This window comes from Brienomyrus brachyistius, chromosome 1, assembly GCF_023856365.1.
Source record: "Brienomyrus brachyistius isolate T26 chromosome 1, BBRACH_0.4, whole genome shotgun sequence".
In the NCBI taxonomy this organism is placed as follows: domain Eukaryota; kingdom Metazoa; phylum Chordata; class Actinopteri; order Osteoglossiformes; family Mormyridae; genus Brienomyrus; species Brienomyrus brachyistius.
The window spans coordinates 41,102,993-41,123,631 of NC_064533.1; the positions used below are offsets into that span (position 1 = coordinate 41,102,993).

General features: G+C 40.6%; 1 long non-coding RNA gene across 1 annotated transcript; it reads left to right on the plus strand.

The window, feature by feature from the left end:
* The first annotated feature begins 3,111 nt into the window (after positions 1-3,111).
* LOC125704188 (uncharacterized) lies at positions 3,112-5,715 on the plus strand. Its single transcript, XR_007381047.1, has 3 exons — positions 3,112-3,580; positions 4,771-4,934; positions 5,116-5,715. It is a non-coding gene; the product is annotated as an uncharacterized LOC125704188 (long non-coding RNA).
* Positions 5,716-20,639: the final 14,924 nt, after the last annotated feature.

The following is a 20,639-nucleotide window of genomic DNA, read 5'->3' on the forward strand; positions in this document are numbered from 1 at the left end:
AAAAAATCTGAAACATTCACACCAGTGGCTTGCTGGAGGTCATTTTGTAGGGCTCCAGCAGTGTTCATCCTGTTCCTTCTTGCACAAAGGAGCAGATACCGGTCCTGCTGATGGGTTAAGGACCTTCTACGGCCCTGTCCAGCTCTCCTTGAGTATCTGCCTGCCTTCTGGAATCTCCTCCATGCCCCTGAGACTGTGCTGGGAGACACAGCAAACCTTCTGGCAATGGCACGTATTGATGTGCCACCCTGGAGAAGTTGGACTACCTGTGCAAGCTCTGTAGGGTCCAGGTATCGCCTCATGCTACCAGTAATGACACTGACCATCGCCAAATGCAAAACTAGTGAAAGAACCATCAGAAAAGATGAGCAGGGAAAAATGCCAGTGGCCTCCACTCGTTAAACCATTCCTGTTTTGGGGGTTGTCTCACTGTTACCCCTCTAGTTCACCTGTTGATAATCAGTTTTAGCTACTTTGGTGTTAATGAAATTAACAACCCCCTCCGCTACTTAACTGACCAGATCAATATCCCAGAAGTTTAACAGACTTGATGCTACACTCTGATTAAAAAGTGTTCCTTAAATTTTTTTGAGCAGTGTACTTTTTTTTACTCATTACTCATCTTTATGGAAGCCCGTTTCTGCCACAAAAAGAAAAAAAAAGTCATAATAACGAGAAACTTTCTCATTATTATGACTTAGTATCCCATTATTACGAGAAACTTTTTTTTTTTTTACAACTGTCATGCTCGTGTGTGCCACGCCCCCTGATTACCCATGTGTGCTTCCCTGATCGTCTCCAGCTTTGTCCACCTGTCTGCTCAACACTCGATCGTGACGAGTTTTTTTTTTTATTTATGAGAATTTTTGTTTTCATGACTTCGACTTAAATGACCTTCTGAGGCTTCTTCCGTTTCCAGAGTAAGCTCCAAATCTTCGACTACGTTTATGGCGGGCATGGTATTTTGCACATCATTATCTAAGGTAAGTGCAGTTGTGTTATTCGTAATTTCATGGTGGCAAGTTTATGGTTCTCAGTTTAGATTTTCGGGTAGGCTGCTTAACGTGTTATAGCTAATAGGGAGAGAGTTTCCCAAAGTCGTTGTGACCAAAGAGCAACCTGAAGTGGCTGCGAGAACACATACTACAGTTGTTTTTAATTCTATGGCGTTTTTGGAAAATTCACTGCAATTTATTGTGCATTCTTAATAAACTAGATCTAGCATAAGTGCCAGTCCACGTGATCAGATTTTAGAATCATAAATAAAATAATTTAAACTTACAAATTGTGCTCAATACAGTTCTTTGTGAAATTTAGACCAAAAGTGAATACAGCATAGAGTTAACCGCAAATGTTATTTACTGTGGTTAGACAAAGCTATTTAGATTAATGTATTAGGTTTGCATGTCTGGCTACTTGTATGTCAAGCAAAGTGTGATCTATTTACCAAGTGTAATGTTTCATATTTGGTGGGAGGTCGAATATGTAAGACAGCCTACACAATCTGTTCTTTCTGGGTTTGGTTCCTCTATAGTGTGCATGCATGCATGTATGTGTCAGTCACATCACTGATGTCATTATGTACCCAATCAGTGTCAGCGATCATACTGGATGCATACTGTGCCTGAGTTTAACGAGCCATTCTCTGGCCCACCTCATCAAGTGGGCTAGGCCATGGCTAAGTCTACCGTGCATGGCTACAGTATGAAGCAATCACACTAGTCAAACGAATTGGATTTTGGGGGTCAAACATGCTCGGGCACGGAACAGATCAGCAGTAGATGCGTTTGATAGGTTGTTTGTGTTGTCACAGAGGGTAACCAACTGCGTGACTTGATGTAACGCCTGAGCTACATTAGTTTGCACCCTTCTCGTATCAAGTCCAGTGAAGATTGTAAGTTCCTCTACCCTCTGTGACAACACAAACAACCTATCAAACGCATCTACTGCTGATACCCGATTAATTTCCATGTCATCTGCTAAGGCAGAAATATTTACTGCAAGCTCTTCAGCCGCCATTACTCATTCTAACTAAACGAACAAATCCGTTGAATGCTAGCGAGGCCCTAAACAAGGAAGTGACGTCGTTAATGAAGGTCCACCTTGATGAGCGGTCTGACAGTTGGGAATTGCAAATTGAGTTTTCTCCCGAACATGCAATGCAATTCCCGGGGACGCCATTGCCATTTGAATAAAGAGGCAAAAAGCCCATGGTAATACGAAATGCAATTCAGTGATTTGTTATTCTATTTGTTATTCAAAATATTTTTACATGAATTAAGGATTTCATAAGCACTTTGCACATTGAAATGCCGATTGCAGAATGTATTTTCAAATTACATGCACAGATTAAATATTGAAATGACAAATGCATGCTCTGATTGAATATTGAATTGACAATTGCCAAATGAATTTCCATTTGAATAAAGAGGCAAAAAGCCCATGGCAAAACGAAATGCAATTCAGTGAATTGTCATTCTATTTTTTATTCAAAACATTATGAAATTAATTAAGGATTTCATAAGCACTTTGCACATTGAATTGCCGATTGCAAAATATATTTTCAAATTACATGCACAGATTAAATATTGAAATGACAAATGCATGCTCTGGTTGAATATTGAATTGACAATTGCAAAATGAATTGCCATTTGAATTTTTGTGCTTATAATCTTCCATAGTATTATTGTAGGGTATAATCTATAATTGAGCTAGGTGTAATTTCTTTATGTGCAGGTGAAAAGAATATCTATACATTACAAAATCTCTCAAATAAATATTTAAGATGCCTGCTTCAGAAAGAAAGCTTAATTCTTTTTTTTTTTGTAGTATCTAATACTATACAGTAACTACTGTACTGTAACTACTATAAATGTATCCATCCTCTTTGTGTCAGGGTTGATCCCTGCCCATCCCTATTCTATGTGTTTTGTCCCAATTTTGCCAGCAGGTATCACTGGCCATCCTGTTCCCTCCTCTGTCTTGTAGCCCTAGTGTGTTGCTTGGTTTTCCAGGCTGCTGTGTAGCTCAATGGGTTGAGCATGCAGCTTGGAAGCTGTATCCTCTGTTTATGGGTTTGAGGCTGGCTGAAAGACAGCCTTGCCTGTTATTTAACGTTTCTTGGTTTTCTGTTTCCTAGTGTTACTATTTATCTTTGTGTCCCTGTTTTAGGTTATCCTGCTCGTGCCTTGTTGTTGCATGCACTCCTGTTCCTAATCTTTTTTTGCACTGTTACCTTTAGTGTTTGTTACTGTTTCCCAGTTCTAGTGCTTGTTAATTGTAATCCACCCCACCTGTTCCTTGTTGACTCAAGTCCTTTTGAGTGGTTAATTTAATAATGATTTACACCTGTCCCTTGTTTGCCCTAACTCTCTGTGTATTTAAGTGAGTGCCTTTACTCTGTTAGTTATTGTGTTACTCTGTGTTTGTTACTCTGTTCCATTGCATAGTCCTGCTCTCTATGTTACTCTGTTCCCTTGCTGTGTTACCTTATTGTTCTTGAAGTTGCCACGTTGGTGGGGAGAAGCATAACCCAGCAGCTGATGTGGCTATACCCCTAAACAAGGCATTTATTTAGCAGGTAGGGAGATAAACGAAACCGTGGACAGTGAAACAATAATGGAACTGGGGACTACAAGGCACTTAAATACAATTCACATTAAGGTCAGAACGAGAGGTAAGGCTAACAAGCATTGGGGGGGGGGCTTGTTTGAGGTCATGCCTGAGGGGAAACAAGAGGGCTGAACAGATGAAGCAGGTAGGGATATGACAATAGTTTGTTCTTTTTTTCACTTTTTTTTCTGACCCCTCATGGTTTGTGCCTTCCCCAGTGTTAGTTTCCTTAACAAACCTCTTTTGTCTTGGAGCCATTAGTGGATCATCACTCTTTTTCTGCCCTGCCATGCCACAATGCTTTTATAGTTTCCATGTACCTTTCTAATATTTAATGTTTAGATGGCTACCACACATGAATGTGTTACAGTCCCAATGTAGGGTTCTAATTTAGAGTGAGAAATGATGTTACTGGTCTCTGGCTGCCCACCTGTCGTTTTTTGGTCATATACTGGTAATAGACTTCTTAGATGCATATATACATTTTTATTCATGTTTATAGATGTAATTATGGTCTGCTATGGAGGCATATGTTTATGGCTACGTGACTTGATTATTTTCTTTGGTAATGTGCAAAAAGATAGCAAATGATACTCTTCTATATGTTTGTAATATCAAACACATTTTCATGACTATAACAGTTTTATTGAAGTGGCTGACAAGCATGAAGGATGGGAACACTTACTTATTGGCACGGCCACTGCATGCAAATCAAGCACCCCCGGCAAAAACTAGCAAATGCTACCCTGTCCCGACTAAGAAAAGGAGGGTTGTGGGTCACATCATAATGCAGCATTCAGCATAGGCCCTCATCTGCCACATTGATAGGCATTAGTGTTCTTAGTATTTACAAGATGATCTCCACAAACTCTGGCGTCATTAAGGTTCTTCTCCATATGATCTGCTTTTGTGATATTGTGTAAGCACTACTGGCAGCGTTTGTTAGATTTAACTTCATCTCTTCTCTCTGGATCACTGATTTATTTATCTTGTCCATTTTTGGGAATGCTAAAAAGGTACCTCTGTCACAAACACTGCTGTTATTGTAGCCAACACTCCCAACCATGACAAGCTCAGCAAAACAGCACAAACTGCATGCACTGAGTATTCACCAGATGGAAAAACTATACATCTTGAATGTATCTTGGGGCTCTGCAGAGGTGGGCCGTGCACGGGCAGGGGCTGAGATGCAGCAGACCTCACCTCCCAGAATCCTGCTGCACCCCTCCCCCCCCTGCAGGGAGCCCTGGAAACACCAGTGAAGGCCATGGGGAGGAAATGCTGGCTCAGACTCGGGCTCCCAGGCAGGAGCGGGCAGGCAGGTGAGCAGACAGTAGCTGCCGTCTGGGGGAGCAGGCAGGAACAGGCTGGGTGGCTGTGGGTGAGAAGGCAGGAATATTTTGAGCTGTGTAAGCAGCTCAAAGGCAGTCATGTTGCATGACCCTCCCCTTTTTCCTGCTGAAGTGGATTCAGATTGCGTCATGCCTTTGAATCCCTTCCTAGTTACCCTCAATTGGCTGATGAGGTGAACAACAACTGACAAGCCCAGGAAAATTTAGGACATGCTGTTTACTCATCTGGACAATTTAAACTTTGCTGATGACCACAAATATCACAATAAAAAAATAAGACAAGCCTGTTGGACAGCTTGATAATTAGTCATTTAACTGGGTGAATAACCCAAATAATGTGTATAAATACCATTGACCTGGCTGAACAAAAAGGATCAAGTGCATCTACAACCCCTGGCAAAAAATATGGAATCACTACTCTTGCAGGATGTTCAGTCAGTTGTTTTACTTTATAGTTCAAAAAACAAATCAGATATGACACAAAACCATTTTACCTAACAACTGAATGTTCTGGATTTGTAAAATGTACCTCCAAAAAATAAAATGACATTGTTGCAATTAATGGCACATCTTTTTTCAGATCAAGTAGAGGAAAAAATATCGAATGGAGCAAAAAAAAGTTTGTACTAGTACTTTGTTGCACCTCCTCTGGCTTTTATGATAGTTTGAATTCTTTGAGGCATGGACTTCACTAATGAAAAACAATATTCTGCATAAATCAGGTTCCAACATTCTCATATACAGTAGCAGTTGACAGATCAGTTTGGCAGGATGGAGCCTTGTCATGTACCATTTTTTTCACTTTCCACCATAAATTTTCAATTGTATTGAGATCCGGACTGTTTGCTGGCCGTGTCATTGAGTTGATATGCTTTTCTTGAAGAAAAGTTTTAACGCTCTTTGCTCGGGGGCAAGATCCATTATCCTGAAAAATGACTTCATCACAAAACTTACTTTCGATTGATGGAATGAGAAAATTGTCAAATTTCAACGTACACCTGTGCATTTACTGTGGAGGTAATGACTGCCATCTGCCCTGGTCCTTTCCCTGACATGAAACCCCATTCCATCAATGACTGAGGAAATTTGATTGTTTTCTTCAGGCAGTCCTCTTTATATGTTTCATTGGGATGGCACCAAACAAATATTCCGGCATCATCTCCTTGGCCAATACAGATTTGAAATTCATCACTGAATACCACTTTCATCCAATCATCCACAGTCCATGACTGCTTCTCTTTAGCCCAATGTAACCTTATTTTCTTCTGTTTAGGTGTTAATTATGGTTTACGTTTGACTTTCCTGTACCTAAATCCCATTTCCCTCAGCCGATTTCTTACAGTTCAGTCACAAACGTTGGCTCCTGTTTCTGCTCATTTGTCTTTCTTTGGTTTTGTTGTACGTTTTCTATTTTCAAGGCATATTACTTTGAGTTTTCTGTCCTGAATTTTGGATGTCTTCCTTGGTCTACCTGTGTGTTTCCCTTTTACAACCTTCCCATTTTGTTGGAGTAAGTACAAACTTTTAGACACAGCAAAAACTATTAGTTGGTACATTGGGTGGAACTTAATATGGCTCTGTTTATGATTTCATAAGTGGGAGGGGGGCATATCCCTTCTGATTAGTCAAGGGGTTATGTCCATATATGGTATCATACATGCTTATGCCACTTGTTGCTGATAGGGGACCATTTGGTTTGGAAGATAAGGGTTGCCGTTAAACTTTTAATAGAATAAAAATACATTATATGTATTTATTAATGTGTTTTTTTTAATTGTTTTATTATTCCTTAAAATGTATACAGGAGGATGTATGTAAGCTAGTGCATAAACGTCCAGCAGGGGTAGGTCTGGCCACAGCCACGTGCTGTCAGGAGTAGTCACAAGTGTCCATAGCACACTGCGTATTTTGAAAGAAGAAAGCACTTAAACTCTTTATATTTAACCAACATGCTTAAAAAAGAAGAAAAACTTTAGCGGCCTTTACCAGTATCTTATTTCATTGTTAGGTTAAAGAAAGCATTTAGACGGCAAGCTTTTAGGAGGAATAACCTTTACTGTAAGTCCGACGGTAGCTGAAAGGCGAAATGTGTCCCGCAGCTCTGGTATGTGCGACTGGCCTGTTTAAACAACGTGGATGAAATGATTGTCCGAGACGGCCCCGATCTTTCGCATGCGCACTAACACAGACACACATTTTAAAATGGCAACACCAACGGGTCGCCAGTTATTTCAAATAAACCCCTTTAACCATAACGTTTTTTTTTTTTAAGTAATGTAACACTTTTTGACCAATGTGAATAAAATAAAACAAAACACCCTAAGCATTTCGATAACAAGAATCAAGGAATAACGTGGCCAATCCTTGTTGAAATGAGCAGACGGAATTCAGTCTGTAGCATGCTCTCTCTCTCGTGCAGCACAGGCGCGTAGAGACACACACTATTTTCTTTAAAGAGCCAACTTGAGGCGTAAGCAGCTGTCAAATTGGAAACAAAATGGCTACCAACGGTCAAATTGTTGTCGCGAGGATAACACCCCGTTTAGCCGTTGCCCCTGGGCGTGAGAAGTACACAGCCGGCAGCCCCCATCCTGACAGAAAGCACATTAACTATATTTGTTAATCTGGCTTATTTGTAAATGGTACAAAATAATTTATTTTTAATTTAAATAGTCGATTTCTAACACCACAGCCCCAGATTGTTTAGCTACATTTAGCTAATTTTATCTACGTCTGTTTAATCAAAAGGAATAAAGCACTATAACTTAAACGGTTGTAAGAAACGTTAGTTTCCTTAAATTGTTTAAAAATTATACTAACAAAATACAACTAGTTTTTATTATTTTAAATGAGCGGGACAGCATTATTTAATTCCTTTTAATAGCTATGGGAACTAGTGAATGATATTTAACAACATACATCAAAAATGTTTTAAAATCTATGGTAGATTAAACTCTCCACACGTCATACAACAGAGGCTAGATTAGCAGAGGTTGTTTCCTTATCGTGCAGCAGCGGGTGGGTGTTGTAGAAACGGCCAATGGGCAAGAATTTAGAACACATTTAGCATTTTTTTGTTATAGCGCTATATTAAATTAGTAGGAATGTGCTATAAATCATTTAGACGACGAGAAATGAGGAAGAGTCTAAACACACGTGTATCAGCCTCAGTATTGGCTCGAAAAAACAGCTGAGCCACTAATACCGTAAACAAGGAATAAAAAACATTACTTAACCCTGGTTATAACCCTGGTTCAGTAAGTATAAAAATGTATGAAAGTTTAAGGAATAAAGCATTCAACAAACAGCTGAGCCACTAACGCTATAAACAAGGATTAAGGAATAAAACAGTTTAACAGTTATTTATGATGTTTTTAAAGAAGATGTACATGATTATTTAATACATGTAATATAAGAAATTGTCAAAAGCATATTTTTAAAAACTGGCCATAGCTCAGCTGATGGTAAAGCCGGGTCGCTAGCACCACCTTGCAAGTGAGTGTATACACCATGTGTAAACCCCCCACAGCGGGCAGGGCGTTGATCAACTTTCAAAGCTACGATGGAAATGCTAAACTGGAGGTATGTTAAATTTATTTTGCCGTATTTTAGAATTGTTAGAATTGTCAATACTATGAAAGCATTACGATTTTTTTTTGACCAAGAATTTTCCACAATGTCAAGGCCGAGTAAGCCCCATGAAACAGAGGATTGGAAAAGCTATTGTTCATAGTTAGTTATCTCTATAGGTTTACTGTTTAAATGTGGCTAAGACTGAAATTGTTTATGCTCAGAACTGCAGATAACGATACTGACCTGTTAAACACGCCAATGGTTATTTTCAGAGATAATCGTGAAAGGCCTATCCTCCAAGTTAGCCATAAGCGGGAAAGAACGAATAGTTTTAACGGTATGTGGAACAATATTGCTTACTCTTGTCGTTGATTTTTCTGTATGAAATGCTTAAAGACTGAATTTGTCTGTTTCGTCCCCCAAGACACTGCCGATGATGAACTGTTGATTGCTGCAGCTGAAAAAATTGTAGCAGATCTAGCAATGGAAACAACCTCAACCGACGGCGTACAGAGTGAGCCCAACGGTCAACTGGAATCTACACGACCGGGGGTTTCCATGACACGAAGCAGGACACTGGACGAAGGGGAATCTGCAAGCGGGGATCCAGCGACCACAACCTGTGCCTTATGGGAACCCCTGCAGAGGACACAAGATTGGGATATTGACCCATTAACACCTTGACAGTGGCCTGTTGTGAGTTCCCTGGATGGAGCTGTTTTCCGAGACGAGTGGCTGAAGGGGATCAAAGTAGCTTTTTTCCTTTTTCAGGATCAGATGTGTGATTTATATTTTTTTTTTTGCCAGAATTGTCTGACCAGATTTAAAGAATAAGCACGGGTATGTCTGAAAAGCAGAGGCAGTGGAGTCTTGATGGGGCCGGAGAATCTAGAAGGATGCAAATAAATGACGACGACGATGGTTAAACGCTGATGAACCTTGATCTGCTTCGGTTGATTGATGAACTGAATGATGGACCACCGGCTGAAATTAACCCCTTCATTCTCACCTTAATAAATTATTTAAATGGGAATGATACTGATGAAGCGGACAATGCTATGGACTGTTAATATGGGTGACGCTAAATGTAGACAGTCACCAAATGCATGTGTCTATGAATGTAGAAATGGCTGACGACCACGTAGTTGGACCTGTTGGGGGGACTGGACACCGATGCTTGATACAGATGGTGGATTGGCCATGCACTCTGAACTGCATCAGATGATTGCAGAACTGAATGGTGAGCATCCGGGTGAATCTAACCCCATCTTACAAAACTTATTGAATGATTTAAATGATGATGATGGAGCTACAGCGGTGGAGATAGATCCAGAAATTATGTACGTTGATAATGGGGGGGCAACAACAAGGTGGGGGGGGCAGGTGATGGTGCTGTTGGAGGTGTTAATGTGATACGCCGACTAGAGTTTAACAACACGGAAATAAGGCAGCGCTTTCATTTTGATGAAATTGAGCATTATGACATAATAGTCGTTTACAGGGCTGTGATACAGACATTCCAAAATTTGGTGGACAGAGTGAACACTCTAGTGGGGCCGGGGGATACCATACAGCTTGAACTGCCGGGTGATTCAATAACCAATAGTATAGCTATACATGTCCGAGGCAAGATCGATCTACAGTGTAAATGATCTGCTATCAATGGTAGACAACCTTTCACAGAGTAATACTGAGGTTTTCAGCAATGAAACGCTGGAGCTGGTCATTCAGATTATTCATAATCGAAATGGTGGCGCCAATTCACAGAAATTGTCAGACTTTTAAAGCTTTGTTATTTCGCAAAAGAAGCTCAGATGTCTTATTGTTTCTGAAAACTCTGACAATAATCTGTTTTGCTTACTGTGTAGTCTACCTTTTAAACCCTGACATGCCACATGAAGTTGCAGAGCTAGAAGCTAAGCGTTTGCAGGAATCAGTCAGTCTAACTGAGACCGACATGGTGTCATTCTCAAACAGCAGAGTTTGAGCAAATGCTTGGTGTCAAAATTGTAGTGTTGTACCACTGTGAAGAGTCTGACATTTTTAAGAAATTTCAGACAAACACTGAGCCCTTGTGATAAAACAATCTCTCTGTACTTTCGAGATTATTTCGGCATAAAAAGCTTGACGGCATTTTTTGGGGGTTCATACGTCTGTGATTATTGTTACACCACATTAAGTGTTAAAACAGCTCACAAATTCAAGTATTGCGTGTTAGTCCTGGGTGCTGTAAGCACCACACAGTGTACATACATTGTGAGGACTGCGGGTTTTTCTGTTGCCCACAGTATTGCTTTGAGCAAAATCTCAAAACAGAAACCAGATAGCAGATTTTATGATTTGTGTGATTCAGTCAAGTATTGTAGGTGTAACCAACGGTACACTATCACCAAAAAAAAAAAAATCCAAAAGTGCATAAATGTCTAGCTAAAAGATGTGCTTTTTCTAAAGAAGACTTGACACCTAAGTGTGAGCATCGTTGTTTTATTGAGCCAGTAGGAGTTGAGAACTTGACAGACCGCTATGTCCTTTATGACTTTGAATGCAGACAAGACAAGGGGGTGCATGTCACTAATTACATCTGCTGCATTGACCTTGCTGGCAATTGTTGGACCGCTAAGGAGGATGGCTGTATTTTTAGAAAGTACTGCAACCATAAATACCAGGGGTACACATTCATAACGCACAACTCTAAAGGCTATGACGCTTACCTGCTTATGAAATATTTAGTTGAAAGTGGTGTCACCCCACACATTATCACGCAAGGCAGCAAACTGCTCTATGTGACAGACAAGGACTTTAGCTAAAGATACATTGACTCAATTTGCTTTCTGCCCATGAAGCTGAGCGCATTCCCTGCAGGTCTGGGTTTTGAGAGCAAAAAGAGAGGCTATTTCCCAGTAGAAAATCAAAATTACGTCGGACCCTACCTGACACCTGAAGCATACAGTGAGCAAACCATGATGGAAAAGGAGAAGAGAGTGTTTATGGAGTGGAACGACACTGTTGTTGGCGCGGTGTTTGACTTTAGGAAAGAAATGGCAGAGTACTGTAAAAATTGTCATCTTAAGAGAGGGCTGTCAGGTTCAAGGGTGAGATTATCAACAGCTGTAATCTAGACCCTTTTCAATGTGTTACCATAGCCTCAGTGTGCCTTAAGCAGTTTTGCCTGAAAATACAGTCGCGCTAAACACTCCAGATAATTACATCAAGTGACAAAAGGCATACTCCACGCCATCTATTCAGTGGCTGGAATACATCGGCCATCGCAAAAACTAGAGATTCAGCACGCGCTCTGTAGTGGGGAGGTGAAAATGGGCCCCTACTACCTCGACGACTATGTCAAAATCGACAGGGTTCGTACAACATACGAATTTGCTGGGTGTTTTTTTCACAGGTTCCCGGAGTGCTTTGATTCAAACTCATGTAACTAAACTGCATTTTGGGGACATGCATCAGTAGTTTCAGGATAAGATATTTTTCCTTAAACACACGTACAATCTCAATGTACGTGTTATTTGGGAACATCAGTGGAATAAACTGAAGGCTGAAAATGCATATATACAGGCATTCTTGAGGGACTTTGACTACCCAGAGCGCATCGATAGTCGGGATGCTCTGTTTGGCGCCAAAACTAATGCCATGCAATTGTACTATAAAGCAGAGGACGATGAGCGCATAGATTACTGACTTCATGAGCCTTTTCCCCTCGGTCAACAAGTTTAAGGAGTACCCAGTAGGCCACTCAGTAATCATTTACTGTGATTTTGACAGTGTTGAAAACTATTTTGGGGTGATCAAAGCCAAGGTTTACCCACCGAGAGGTCTTTACCTACCGGTTCTGCCTTAGAGGTCCGGTGGTAAACTCATGTTCACACTTTGCAGAACATGCTGTGAAACCAAGATGCAGGGGTTCTGAAATCATTCAGATGAGCAGAGAGCTCTGATCGGCACGTAGTGCAGTGTCGAAATAAACAGGGCTGTTGAAAAGGGCTACAAAATCGTAAAGATTTACGAGGTCTGGCATTTCCCTGACAGGCCAGACACACTCTTTGCTGACTATATTAACACCCATTTAAAGGGAAAACGGGAGGCATCGGGCTATCCCTCTTGGGTAAAGAGTGCTGAGGATAAAGAGAGAGACATTCAGACTTACTTTGAGAAGGAGGGCATCCGTTTGAACCCCAAAAACATCGGGCTTAACAAAGTGAAACACCAAATTTTCTAATTGTTTTTAAACAGCCTTTGGGGAAAGTTTGCTCGGAGAATAAATCAGACAAGCACGATGCTCAACAAAGATGCTGATGAGTTTCTCATGTTCATTTTTTCAAAGCTAGTCGATGTGTCTCACTTTTCCTTTCTGCATGATAATGTGACATTTGTGCAATGGCGGAACATAAAGGTGTTCCCTAGCACGCCGCGGCACGGATCACTCATGGATGACTTGGGGGGGCGCACGCTGCATCATGATACAGACTCGGTCATTTTTGTCAGCAAGCCGGGCGACTGGATGTCACCTTTGGGGGACTTTCTCGGGGAGCTGACAGCTTCAGCCTGATTACGCGACCTTACCTTATGGATTCTAGTGACAGATTCGATAGTAGACTTCAGCACCCATTCTCATGTATTATATCAGAACTGAGCAACTGTGGAAAGTTGCATTTCATTAAAAGACTGTTGTAAAATGTGGATTGTGCATTGTCCGCAGTGCCTGAAAATGTTGTATGCTGTTATTCTTGTTGGCAACTGTTGTATGATGAACTGCTGCACAAAATAAAGAACATTAAATTTGTGGAAGGAATACCGGAGTTTCTGTGTGACGAACTTTTGCCATCAAATAAAATCAACCTAATCATCATTGACAACCTTATGGAAAAAGCCCGTGATAACCGCAAAGTGGAAAAGGCTTTTACTAGGTACATGCATCACAGAAATCTAAGTGTTATATATCTGGTCCATGGTAAGAAAAGTTGGACCATCAATCTTAACACCAATCACATCGTATTATTTAAAAACCCCCGAGAGAAATTACAGACGAGTGTATTGGCACGGCAGATGTACCCGCAGCGTTCAAAATGTTTTCTAGCTTTTGAAGACGTGACAAAAGTCCCTTACGGGTATCTGCTTGTGGATTTAAAAGCCGTGACATCTGAGGACTGTAGGCTCAGAACAGGAACGCTTCCACCTGAGTGGCCGGCTGCTTACGTGCTCAAGAAAAAATATTAATCATGTTGGCATGTATAAAAAGAAACTGGAGTGGCCTGAAAGCTTTATTTGACAGTAACGCTAGACAGAGAAACATACTGTGTGGTAACATCCCATTAACCAAATTTATGATCTTGCTTTTAAGGCACTGCACCCATGCATATTTTGATAGAATGTCTATACATGTTAACATGTAATTAAAATCATTCTGTTCCGTGTAAGCTGACATGTCCACCAAGTCAGCTAGCCATTGAGAATCGATAATAGTCATAAAGACTGAATTCCATTTAAAGTTTAACTTGATCGTTTTATGTACTGTAATGTGTATGCATCTTTGCCAGACAGCCATGTCGCAACTTGTTTCTTATTTATATTACACACACACTCATCTATCAGCGATCTGTATAATCTTTCGGAACCTCCAAAAGACCCAGGGTTTGATGGTGTATAATACACACGTTTCAAGTGCTTGTCATCCATCGTGAGCCTCTACTGTAGCAATAATGACACAGTGTTTTTTAAGTCAACTCATTTTATTTAGAAAGTATGTAAAAATTGTCAGATACATTTTGATCGCATAGTTCAGGGTTTACACAGCAACCAGAGTCTGTTCAAACTTGTGCGTACCCCAGAAATCCTTAATTGCTCCATCGCGACACTCATAATCTTTCCCCTCAACATCATGTTTCATCTAGTGTAATTTCTCCCATACATTTATATCATAGATAAGCTCACATATGATGGCCTTGACAGCGCCCTGTACTTTCACGGGCGAGAGGTGGGAATTGAACACCGTGACCGCTTTCGTGATGACATGTTTAAACCACAGTCTATACAACTTTTTGATCAACTTTTCAAAGTTGTTAAAGAGGTAAAATGGTTCAGGGTTGCGTAAAATGGTTTAGGGTTAATGGTCAGGGTTGCCCAGTCACAGTCCAGAAGTTGTTGGCTAAACTTTAAGCCAGGACGAGGCCCCAGTATGAACACCCGGTCTCATTCAAACACACAATGCAACCACTTCAGTGCAGACCCCAGTAGGGCGTCTTCAGGGGCTGTCGGGCTGGTCAAAGTTGTCTGTTCGCTCGCCATTGCTTGCTGGGGAGTTGTGTCTCCTCTTGAGTGCTGGCTCACAGGAGTGATGGGTATTAATACGTTTTCAATATGGTTAAGTACAGACTTCTCTCATCTTATTGGTTGCTATCGGCAGAAGTGGGTTGGCCTAATGATTCCCAGCCGACCACACTTTGTTCAAAATTTTTCTCAAGTTTTATGCAGATACATTTATTATGCGAGAATATGCAGCACAGAGCGGCATGCTTGCACTGCCTTGGCGGTTGGCGTGAAGCCCATGTTGGGTTTAGCAGTGCTAAGCTGCGGGGAGGCATTTTGTTTCCAATTTGACAGCTGCTTGACACCGCAAGTTGGCTCTTTAAAGAAAATACTGTGTGTCTCTACGCACCTGTGCTACAGGAGAGAGAGAGAGGGAGCATGCGCTACAGACTAAATTCCATCCGCTCATTTTAACAAGGATTGGCCGCGTTATTCCTTGATTTTTATTGTCGAAATGCTTAGGGTGTTTTATTTTTTTATTCACATTGGTCGAAAAGTGTTTCATTAAGTTTAAAGAACGTTATGGTTAAAGGGGTTTATTTGAAATGACTGGTGACCCGTTGGTGTAGCCATTTTGAAATGTGTGTCTGCGTGAGTGTGCATGCTCAAGATCGGGGCCATCTTGGACAATCATTTCAGCGGCATTGTTCAAACAGACCGGCCGCACATACCAGAGCTGTGGGACTCACTCATTTCACATTTCAGCTACCGTCGGACTTAAAGGTTATTCCTCCTAAAAGCTTGCTGGTTAAATGGTTTCTTCAACCTAACAACGCAATAAAACACTGGTAAATACTGCTAAAGTAAGATGTTGGTTAAATGTAAGGAGTTTAAGTGCTTTCTTTTAAAACGACGTGCTGTATGTTCATTGCTTTCAGTTGTGCTTGTTTAAACTCAGCATTTGCTCTTCTGTTTCGTTCAGGCATGTTTGTACTTGTTCAAATTCCGCCTGCTTTTCTTTTTTAAAAAATAATGGTAAAGTTTTTCTTCTTTAAAACATTTTGCTGCTTTCTTCTTTTAAAATACACCGTGGCACTTGTGCCTACTCCTAACAACACATGGCTGCGGCCGGATGGACCCCCGCTGGACGTGTATGCGCTAGCTTGCATTCATCCTGGTACTGTATATGTTTTATTATTCCTTAAAAATATAATTAAAAATAACACATTAATAATTATATGTAATGTATTTTTATTCTATTAAAGTTTAACGGCAACTCTTATGTCCCAAACCATATGGACCCCTATTGGCAACACGTGGCATAAACATGTATGATATATGGAGAACCTCTCGACCAATCAGAATAAGGGATATGTTAATTGACCCTTTAAGTCAATTAAGCTCCGCCCAATGTACCAGGTAATATCTCTCATGTCCTTCAGGGGGTCCTGTGGGGAGTGCTTCAGGGATATAGTGTATGGGGTCTGTTGTTGTATCATTTCCCAGTACAAATGGAGCAAGAGCCTGGTTCTCATTACTTGCAGTAAGTCAGACTTGTTCCCAGTAGGTGATGAACTCCATCTGTGCTGCCCTTTGTCCCCAATTTCTAGGCGTGGCCAAGAAGCAGAGAGGATTCAGTTCGGATGCCTCAGGAACACATTATTGCTTTTTGCAGGTGATGTGGTCGTGTTGGCATTGTTGAGCAATGAACGACAGTGTGCACTGAGGTGGTGCGCAGCTGAGTGTGAAGCAGCCAGGATGGGCATCAACACCCCCAAGTCTGAGGCCATGGTTCTCAACCAGAAAAGGGTGGATTGCCCTCTCCTGGTGGGGGATGAATTACTGCCTAAAATGGAGGAGTTTATGGATCTCGCGTTCCGATGTCCAATTGGGAGGAGACCCCGGGGCAAACCCAGGACACATTGGAGAGATTATATCTCTCAGCTTGCCTGGGAATGCCTTGGTATTCTCCCAGAGGAGCTTGAGGAGGTGACTCTGGAGAGAGAGGTCTGGGCATCTCTGATTTGACTGCTGCCTACATGAACTGATAATGGATAAGCAGTGGATGGATGGATGGATGGATGGATGGATTTAATGACAGCACATTCAATAATATTTGAGATAAAAAAGTATGGAAAAAATGGAATCCATATTTATCTAAATCTGCATCATTTTTACAGCTAAGAACTAAGGTAAAATGAGCTTTTCAAACTATATCTTAAGGTTGGTTAAAAAGGGGATGATAACATTTTGTAAGGCTGTTTATTTTTCTGCAGCAAGACATTGAGATATGCATAAAAGGCCATTTAATCTGAGATTTAATGAGAAGCTTAGCTAGCCAGGACCTAATAAACGCAAATGGTGAGATGTTGCCAGCAAGGCACATTGAACAGACACTGTAATTATTTCTCTGGATGCTACAATAATCCTGCATATGAGTCATAAAGGCTGATTTTCCTTTCTATGTCTATAACCTTCAGTAAGGCATCCATCTCCAGTGAAAGAGACAATGTGTAATTTCTCTAGGCAGAACATGACTGATTGTGAAACAAGGTGTCATATTTTTAAGCCTGCTGATTAGCTCACCATAAAAGGAATAAATGAAATTGCCTTTCAACTTAGAATTTATCCTTATCATTTGGTTTTGGGTGTGTATAAGTACTATATATCATTCATTTATTGGTACACAACAAATTGTATAACTAGCAATGCTTTGATATCTTACATATTAATAAGGTGAAAACACCCAAACAACTGACTGCCATGTGAATTTTGCACTGTCCTTTTGTGCACAGGTTGTCCTTTTGTTGTCTGCTAGCTTACTTGAGGAAATACATTCTATAATAGGAGTCCTGTAGTGACAATGGCCATTATAGTGACTAGAAAAACAAGGGGTCATTTTTGGAGAAGAAAAAATACATAAAATGCTGTTCTGGCAATAATAAATAATAATGAATATCTATCCATAGAATTCTGTACATTTTTATTTACAGTGACAGAATTAAATATTTGCCTTTTAATTGCAATTTCACTTAATCAGTATGAACCAAGACAGATATTAAAAGCAGGACTAGCCATTCTGTCCAAGAACTTAAGCTCAAATTCCTACACAGTTGAAATAAGCAGAGGCACAAATTATCTTGTGTCCTTGACCATTCCTCCGTCTTTCCAGCTGACTCATACACACGTATTGTGTCCTTTGTTTTTGCATAAAAAGATGCATGCTTTGTCAGATAGGCTTTAGCATGAAAGGATTGGTTGGTCGAGATCCAAAACTAAGTTCGACAACCAAGACATTTTTTTACTGAACAATATGATTGAGAACTGAATTGTACAAGATGTGAGACTTTTGAGAACTGAGGTTCCACTGTATATATATGACTGATACAACCAATGGTCATAATACATGCAATGCATCACTCATCGTATTGCTACTCACATAAAATTTACAATGCATAAATTTTTCGAACATTTTTAAAGGTGGAATATATGAAACCCTGTTCTCTGCAAGGGATAAATTCCGAAGAGAAATTTGTAATCCTTCTACCCATATCCTTCTACCTCCATATATTTCAGCGCTAATATCTACACTGAGCCACATTTTTTTCAGCTTTTGTCTTTCTGTCATATTTAGCCAGAGTTTACAGGTAAGGCACAACGATTCAAACACATTAATGTTGTTGTCTTCGTGTGGTCCCTTTATTGACTTTCGGCAACTCATTCCTCACTGTGCCTATGTAGAGATCTCCCATTAATTGTGTTTGTGGCTGTAAATTCAGAATTTAACACTGGACAATTTGAGATGTGAGACTTTTACTAATAGACACTTTTATATAATAGGAATGTAGATATTTGTAAATCAAATGTGTACATCATTGACATAAAAAGTTAAGCAGCCAGACAGAATGGTGGAAATTAAATGAATCTGCACATGGTGAAAAGTCATCTGACTGTATCGCAATGATTATAATATTAGATGAAAAGGACAACAAAGTTGGCAGTATGGGCACACTGCTGGTCCCATGTCAATAGGGTGTGGCACCCCCCAGACCTGGACACATGTATCGATACAGTTGCAGAAGGGAGTTGTACAGCTATTGTATCCTCTCCTGCAGCAGGTTGGCCCACAGCTGTAGTAACTGGATCTTGCAGATTGGCACTATGTCTGAGTTCACATCCGAGATGATCCCACACATGTTCGATTGGGGAAAGACCGGGGGACCTGACTGGCCGCAGTAGGACCTCAGCATGATGGATGCAGTTCATAGACACACATGCTGTGTGTGGACAGGCATTGTCTTGTTGAAAGATTGTACCAGAGTGCTGTCTCAGATGCAGGATGTCACTTATGTAACGCTGCACCATCAGAGTCCCCCAAATCACTACTAGAGATGACCTGAAGTGATACCCTATGGCTCCCCACACCATCATGCCAGGAGTAATACTGGTGCATGATACGAACACCCGGTCTCATTCAAACACAGAATGCAACCACTTTCAAACTCTGTCAATTGCTGGGAATGCTGTCTAATGTGTCTATGAGGCATCCCATTCACGCATTCCAGGAAGTGCATTGCTCAACAATCTATCGATGTGATGGACAAATTAAACGGCATTAAAGCGGAGTTGCAGGCACATGAGTTGCAGGAAGGATAGGTGAGGCAGAGAAAAAAATTTCACAAACTGAGGAAGACATCTCCGCGCTCAAACACAAGGTGGTAAAGCTGGTAGATACCGTAGGTACATTAAAGAGCGGGTTGCAGGAGTTGGAAGATCGGCAGAGATCGCATCTCATGTCCAAAACCAATAGTGCTGAAGTTTCTTAGCTACAGAGATAGGGAGGCCACGCTAAGAGTAGCCAGGAGTCTCAAAGAAGTGAGATATGAAGGACATAGAATCTACATTTTCCCAGATTTTAAAGCACGACTTAGAGCTTTGGATATCCGTTACGGCATGCTGTATCCATCCCACCTGGTAATCACGCACTCTGGACAGCGCAGTATTCAAATCCATTCAAGAGGAAGAAGGATTTCTCAGAGGGATGGAAATTCCCGCAGAAGCAGCCCCATAGACCTACCAGAAGAGCCGTGTAGAAAAGATCATTATGACTATTTTCATTTGTGAAATAGGCGTACTTTAATAACGGAAGATGGTTTCAATATTTATAGTTTGAATACGCGGTTAGTTAGGGTTTACGGTCAAATTGTTAATTATTATCGAGTAACGAGGTGAGCACATATAATGCTACTCCTCATGTGTGGATTATGCGTACTCATAATCATAGTTCAGAGCATTTTTGGGGTTACAAGCATGCATTATGTTCTGGGAATGCATGCCAGTTCTGTGGGTTTTTTCTTTTTTTTCTTTCTTATATTTTACTTTCTGATCTGGCGGGCAGAGAGCATCTTAATGCATTATGACTAACAAATTAGAGATTAAAATAAGTAGCTGGAACACAAGGGGTCTGAATAAGCTGGTCAAACTTAAGCAGGTTTTGGGTAGACTTAGACAGATGAAATCTAGCATAATGTTTCTCCAGAAAACACATCTGTTAAAAGAGGATATTGGTAAAGTTATAAGAAGGTGGCCTGGGCAGGTTTATTCAGCTTCCTTCACCTCACATTATAGAGAGGTTTTGATACTTATACGTAAATAAATCCCATTTAAACTAAAAAGACAGTGTGCTGACCGTTATGGTAGATACTTAATTCTAAATGGCACAATAATATCCACCCATCTTACTTTGGTTAATGTATACGCCCCTAACGAGGACAATCCCAATTTCTTTAGTATTCTCTTCCTTTTAGATTCCTCTTATCCTGGTGAATATATAGTGGGTGGAGACTT